Here is a 6,137-nt window from a genome sequence, read left to right on the forward strand (position 1 = left end):
TGCTGCGCGGTGTCTCGTAACTTGCAAGGCTGCGTTTCTGGTAAGTCGGGCCCCCGCTCCCGGTGTTTTTGTTTTTGTTTCTGTTTCTCCAGTAAGATTTACGGAGTAATAACATGGACTGTCCTGGTAACCGGAGCCTGGGTTCTGTCAGAGCCCCAGAGGTTGTGGGTTAGACTTGATGACATAACAGCAAATGCAGCGTGTGGTTGCAGAAAACAGGAGCCGTGGAAGACGTTTGAAAACAATTGGGAAAAGGCCGGGCGCGGTGGCTCACGCCTGTAATCAGCACTTTGGGAGGCCGAGGCGGGTGGATCATGAGGTCAAGAGATTAAGACCATCCTGGTCAATATGGTGAAACCCCGTCTCTACTACAAATACAAAAATTAGCTGGGCATGGTGGTGCGTGCCTGTAATCCCAGCTTCTCAGGAGGCTGAGGCAGGAGAATTGCCTGAACCCAGGAGGCGGATGTTGCGGTGAGCCGAGATCGCGCCATTGCACTCCAGCCTGGGTAACAAGAGCGAAACTCCATCTCAAAAAAGAAAAGAAAAGAAAAAAAAAAAAAAAAAAACAATTGGGAAAATGTGTATACGGACTGGAAATTAGAATTTTTTCTTTTTTGAGGCGGAGTTTCGCTCTCGTTACCCATTAGTAGAGACGGGGTTTCACCATATTGACCAGGATGGTCTTAATCTCTTGACCTCGTGATCCACCCGCCTCAGCCTCCCAAAGTGCTGGGATTACAGGCTTGAGCCACCGCGCCCGGCCTGGAAATTAGAATTATTAAGGAAAGTAACTGTGGCAGCATTGAGATCATGTAGGTTATCTTGCTTATTCATAAAGAGATGTATATTTAAGTGTTTAGGGTCGTATTATGTTTGTAAGTTTTGGGTTTTTTTTTTTTTTTCAATGAGACGGAGTCTCGCTCTGTCGTCCAGGCTGGAGTGCAGTGGCGCGATCTCAGCAACTGCAACCTCTGCCTCCTGGGTTCAAGCAGTTCTCCTGCCTCAGCCTCCCGAGTAGCTGGGACTACAGGCGCGCGCCACCATGCCCAGCTAATTTTTGTATTTTTAGTAGAGACGGGGTTTCACCATGTTGTCCAGGCTGGTCTCGAACTCTTGAGGCCTCAAGTGATCTGCCCGCCTCCGCCTCCCAAAGTACTGGGTTTACAGGTGTGAGTTACCACACCCGGCCCATTAGTCAGTTCTTTTTAAAAATAATTTTAAAATGGCAAGTATGGCAAAATGTTAAGAATATCTACTTCTATAACATGGTTGTGCTTATTGACTATGTGTTGGAAATTTTTGTAATATAAAGTTTATAAAGGGAAAACTTTGGATTGTCATGTTACAAGTGTGCCTTTTAACTTACAGCTGCCACAAAAATCTATAAACAGCTCTGTGAATAAAGCAGTAAAATGTAACAAATACTAGAAAATGGAATCCATTGTTAACATAAAAGAATAATATTTGTGATCCTCAGAGTTTATCTCTGGGAAAAAGGAGAAAAAGCAAGTAAGCTGTTCAGTATTACATAATACCTGAACTATACACAATCCCAAGTAAGAAAACCATTATCCACAAATTATGCATCTTCTAGAAATGAGCTTGCTTAAACCTCATGTGGTACTTCTGAAATCAGGAACCAAATTAGGAACCTCTCAGCACTGTTATTTTATGACTCTTTTTAGTAACACGCACTCACACACATGGTTGATACTTTCTAACAGGTTATCTTATATGGCAAGAAGAATAAGTTTTGATTAGCAAGAAAAAAGGGATTAATGGTAGAAGTAAACTAGTGCACTATATGTGAATCAAGGTATAAAACTTTACTGTTGACACTGAAAAACACTAATAGATAGTGGAGGAAAAGGCTAACATTTGTTTTTAAAAAATTCTAATCATTCTAGGTTTTCTAACTATATTTTTTTCTTTTTGACATTTACACATTTGTTTTCCTAAAGAAACTATTCCAACCTTCACTTTAATAACTTACAGTAATGATCAGAAAAGAATTGAAAATGCGTAGCAGCATCTCTATATTTACTATATATATTATCACTAAATATTTAAAAATTTATCCTGGTGCAGTAAAAGTGCAACTGCAAGAAAAAGAACGTAGTATGTATCGTTAAAGCAGTGGAAAGAGAACCTTCAGTAACCTCATTAGAACAATGAGAGGCTCTGCAACAAAGTAAGGACTTATCCATGGCACTAACATTATAATCGATAATTTTCACAAGGATTCATTCAACACTAAGCAATAAAACAATCTCTAAATTTAAAAATTTTAAATTTCTTAAGTTTTTAAGAAAAACAAGTGTTTTAAAAAGATAAACGCTTCCATTCCTTTCCAAGGAAAGTCTCACCCTTCATTTGTCTCTGAAGGCCGAGACCTTGCCTGGTGCCGGCAGAACTGCTCTCCACAACTTCCAAGTTTGGCGCTGTGTGTGTAGGTGCAGCAACTAATACATGTTTGCAGTGAGGTGGGTTTTTTTTGAGACAGGGTCTCACCATATCACTGAGGTTGGAGTGCAGTGGTGTGATGATGGCTCATTGCAGCTTGGACTTCCTGGGCTCAAGTGATCCTCCCACCTCAGCCTCCCAAGTAGCTAAGTTTTAGCCTTTCTTCTTTCCCTTCCTTTTCTCCTTCCCTTCCTCTTCCTCTATCCTTTCCTTTTTTTTTTTTTTTTTTTTCTTTTCTTGTGCCATGTTGCCCAGGCATGTCTCAAAATCCTGGGCTCAGTTGATCCACCCACCTTGGCCTCCCAAAGGGCTGGGACTACAGGCACAAGCCACCATGACTGGCCTGCAGTGAGATATTTTGAGACAATGAAACATCATGTTTCTCTTTAAGTATCACTCACTAACTTAGTAGTGTTTATTTATTCACCTGTGGAAGGGCAGCTGGTGGTTTCCAATTTTTGACAATTTTGAATAATAACCCTGTAACATAAGATTCACACACAGGCTTTTATATAAAAATAAAATTTCAATTCATTTAAAAAAATCATTCTTCTTTGTGTTGCCGGATATATCTGTTCTTTTTCAGATATATTGTTTGAATTACTCTAGTTTTATAGAAAGCCTTGAAATCTCATAAATTCTCCAATTTTGTTTTTCTTTTTAAGAATTGTTTTGGCTATTCTAGTTTCTTGGCCTTTCCATGGATGTTTTAGAATCAGCCTGTTGACATCTACAAAAAGATTGCTGAGATTTGGGAGAGCTGGCTATATTCACTGTTGGTAAATAGGAATAAGATGACTTTTGTATATTGACCTTATATCCTCAAAGCTTAATAAACTTGCTTATTAATTAAATAAGGATTTTTTGGTACATTGTTTGGAATGTTCTACATATATAATCATTTTGTCTGCAAATAGTGACCACTTGTTTCTTCTTTTCAGACTGTATGATTTTCTTTCTTTCTGTTCCTTTATTTTACTGGTCAAGACTTGTAGGATGATGTTGAACAGAAGTACTGAGAGAGCATTGCTATCTTAATCTGTTTTGGGCTGCTATAATGGAATATCTCAGGCTAAGTTTCTTTTTTAGCAAGTACAGAAGTTTATTTTTAGTGGTTCTGGAGCTTGTGAAGTTCAAGATAAGGCCCTGGCATGTTTGGTGTCTGATAAGGTTCTGGCCCCTGCTTCCAAGATGGCATCTTGAATGCTACATCTTTGGGGGATGGGGTGGGATGAGGAACAGAATGCTCTTCCTCACATGGCAGAAGAGAGAAAGGGGCACGAGAGTGCCAAACTTGCCTTTTTATAATAGTACCAGTCCTGCACGTGAAGGTGATACCCTTGTGGCCTAATCACCCCTTGAAGTTGAAAATACACAGCAGTCTCTCTTAAAATTGCTACAATGGCAATTAAATTTTCATATGAATTATGGAGAAAAACAAACATTAAAACCATAGGAGTTGCCTTACTCAGCTCATCATTAAATGTGATGTTAGCTATAAGTTTTTGTAAATACCCTACATTAGAAGTTTCTCCTATTATTAATTAGCTAAGAGATTTTACAACAGATATATGTTGAATTGTGTCAAATACCTGTCCTACACCTATTGATATGATCAAATGGCTATTTTTATTTATTCTGTTAATATTGTGAATTACATTCATTGATTAAAAAATTTTTCCTCATGGTAAAATACAAAAAATATAAAACTTACAATTTTAATCATTTTTGAGTTCACAATTTAGTGGTAAAAAGCCTATTCACATTCTTATATGACCATTAACACTATCTGTCCCCAGAACCTTTCATCGACCCAACTGAAACTTCATACCCATTGAACAACTCCCCATTCCTGCCTCCCCTAACTCCTCTGTAAACACTAGTCTACTTACTTTCACTATGAATTGTAGGTACCTCATTTAAGAGTTATCATAAAATATTTGTCATTTTGTGTCTAGTTTATTTCACTTAGCAAATGTCCTCAAGGTTTATCCATGTTGTAATAACATATATCGGAATTTCATTATGTTTTAAGGCTGAGTAATATATTATTCCATTATATGTATATATCGTATTTTGTTTATCCATCTGTCAGTGAACATTTGGGTCATTTCCATCTTTTGACTATTATTAGTAATGTTATTATGGACATTGGTGTAAAAATATTTGTTTGAGTCCCTGTGTATTAATCTGTTTTCATACTGCTATAAAGAAATACCCAAGGCTGGGTAATTTGTAAAGGAAAGAGGTTTATTTGGCTCACAGTTCCATATGGCTAGGGAGGCCGCAGGAAACTTACATAGTGGAAGGTGAAGGGGAAGCAAGAACGTGGCGGCAGGAGAGAGAAAAGCACAGGAAAAACTGTCATTTATAAAACCATCAGATGGCCTGAGAATACTCACTCTCACAAGAACAGCATGCGGGAAACCTCCCCCATAATTCAGTTACTTGCCACCAGGTATCTCCCTCAATACCTGGGGATTACAATTCAAGATGAGCTTTGGGTGGGGACACAAAGCTTAACTATATCATGCTGCTTTCAGTTATTTTGGGTATATATCTAGAAGTGGCATTGCTGGATCATGTGGTAACTCTATTAGTTTTCTGAGAAAACACTGTGCTGTTTATCACAATGGCTATACCATTTTACCTTCCCACCAGCCATGCGAAACAGTTTCAATTTCTATACATCTTCATCAACTTACTTTCTGTTTATAATTAATTTTTATAATAGCTTTTCTAATGGGTGTAAAGTGGTATCTTGTGGCTTTGATTTGCATTTTCTTAACGATTAGTGATGTTTTAAAATATAGTGTATTAAAGGGAAAATTGAGATATAGTAAGGCCAATAGATTAGGATACAACAGCCACTGAAAAGAAAATTTATTACTAAGAAAAAGGGATATACCACACTGTGGGATGCACACAGGGAAGCACCAGGATCAGACAGGCAGAGGGAGAGAAGGGAACTATGGGCACAAGCCTTTACTGTGGTTCATTTGGGAGAGAATGGGTAAGACAGGTAATCAGGCTTAGGATTGGGTAGTTTGAATCATTTCAGCAGGCTTTGGCGCAGATGGTCTTCCCCTAGTTTTCTGGTGCACAGCCCTGAGGTGTTTTGTGTAGGGAAAGTGGCTCAGAGTGTGACAGCCTGATAAAGGAGGTGTTTGGAGCATGAGTTCTAGACTTGTCCATTTGTATTTGAAAAGTGCCCTCTTTGTCAAATTGATTACTATTTCAAGAAATTTTCCAGCCCTACGGGGGCAGTCCCCCCAAGGTCAGCAAGGCTCTGATGTCAACTCATCAGAATACAGAAAATAAAAGGCCTGATCAGTACAGATGCTGAGTAGCATCTGTACTGAAAAAGTGCTTATTGACTATTTGTCTTTGGAGTAATGTCTATTCAAGTCCTCTACCCACTTTTGAATTAGGCTGTTTTTGTTTTTATTGTTGAGTTTTTGGAGTTCTTTGTATAGGCTGGATATTACCCCTTATGTCATATATGATTTGCAAATATTTTTTTCTCATTGTCTTTTCACACACTTGGTAAAGTCTTTGAATGCAACAAAAGTTTCAAGGTCCAATTTATTAATCTTTTTATTCTGTTGCCTGTGCTTTTGGTGTCACGTGTAAGAAATCACTGCCAAATCCTATGTCAAGAAGCTTTTCCT

The 6,137-nt window shown here is 38.4% G+C and overlaps 1 pseudogene across 1 annotated transcript in view; it reads left to right on the plus strand.

The window, feature by feature from the left end:
- Positions 1-11: 11 nt before the first annotated feature.
- Positions 12-6,137, plus strand: part of LOC144581619 (kazrin pseudogene) — a 32,718-nt pseudogene continuing 26,592 nt past the window's right edge. The window contains exon 1 of the transcript XR_013532676.1: positions 12-40. The product of XR_013532676.1 is annotated as a kazrin pseudogene (transcript). The remainder of the gene's footprint in view (positions 41-6,137) is intronic.

This window comes from Callithrix jacchus, chromosome 1 (assembly GCF_049354715.1).
Source record: "Callithrix jacchus isolate 240 chromosome 1, calJac240_pri, whole genome shotgun sequence".
In the NCBI taxonomy this organism is placed as follows: Eukaryota; Metazoa; Chordata; class Mammalia; order Primates; family Cebidae; genus Callithrix; species Callithrix jacchus.